This window comes from Mus caroli, chromosome 4 (genome assembly GCF_900094665.2).
Source record: "Mus caroli chromosome 4, CAROLI_EIJ_v1.1, whole genome shotgun sequence".
Classification (NCBI taxonomy): domain Eukaryota; kingdom Metazoa; phylum Chordata; class Mammalia; order Rodentia; family Muridae; genus Mus; species Mus caroli.
The window spans coordinates 139,036,770-139,038,028 of record NC_034573.1 but is presented as its reverse complement, the minus strand read 5'-3'; positions in this window follow the sequence as shown (position 1 = coordinate 139,038,028).

The following is a 1,259-nucleotide window of genomic DNA, read 5'->3' as shown; positions in this document are numbered from 1 at the left end:
TCTTCCTTGCTAAATCTCAGACCAGAGCAATCAACCCATCCCTGCAACAAAATGTATTAGCAATCTTCTGTTGGAATTAAGCCCAGGCAGGCGAGGAGGAAGAAGTTGCTGTACCTCGAAAGGTATGCCCCGCCCCGTCACCAGGGCAGGGCTTTTAGTAGAGTCCTGCTTCCCACAGGTGGTTCTCCTCTTCAATGAGAAATTTAAGGCAGCCTTCCATTTGAAGTCAGCTAAACTCTCTGATACACAGAGGTAGGCAGTTTCACAAGTAGGCGTGATCGTGTCGTGCTGATCCCATTAAGAAAGAGTCCAGGACTTAGTCCCAGCTGGGCCCAGGGTCAAAGTTCAGTCTCACCACTATCTGGCTGGGAAAGTCAGTTCCCTGAGCGCTCACGCAAGATAAGACTTGTGTCTGCTCTTCCTGTGTCATTTGTACTCGAATGGACAGATGTTTTGTCTGCACGTATGTCCGTGTGCCTGGTGTGTACAGTGCCCACAGAGGCCAGAGAAAGGCTCTGGAGATCCTTTGGAACTGGAGTTGCAGAACTTTGTCCTGGGAAGGTGGCAAGACAGGCAGGAGCCTCAGTCACAGCCTAAGAACAACTGTGAGCTCGTGGGAGGCTTTCTTTCCCCTCTGTGACGCCGTCTCTAAGATCTTCTGAGCCACGGTTTATCCTTATGTGCTGTAAGGCTAACATGCCAAGTCCAGCCTGTAAGAAAGAAAGGCCTGTGGTGGTGGCATCACCATGGCGCATGGCCCATTGGACTTAAGAAGAAGGCCTAAGAGCTGGGTGTTGTGGCACAAGTTTGTAACTCCAGGAGGGGGGTTGGTGGAAATTGCAAATCTGAGGCCAGCCTGAGCTATACAGTAAGATGCTGCCTAAAAAACAAACAAACAACAACAAAAAACAAAATTAGGAACTATGGCTGAAGAGATGGTTCCGCGGCCAGGAATACATTCTACTCTCTCATAGGACAGGAGTTTGGATCCCAGCAGCCCTGTTAGGCAGCTCACAAAGGCCCACAACTCCAGCACCTTCTGGTTTTCTCAGGAGCCTGCACCACTTGCCTATACACATACACAGAAATAAACAAAACCAAAATCACAGCAGCTAAGGCTAGGGCCAGTGGCATAACTCAGTGGGTAAAAGTGCCTGCTGCCAGCCGGGCGTGGTGGCGCACGCCTTTAATCCCAGCACTCGGGAGGCAGAGGCAGGCGGATTTCTGAGTTCGAGGCCAGCCTGGTCTACAAAGTGAGT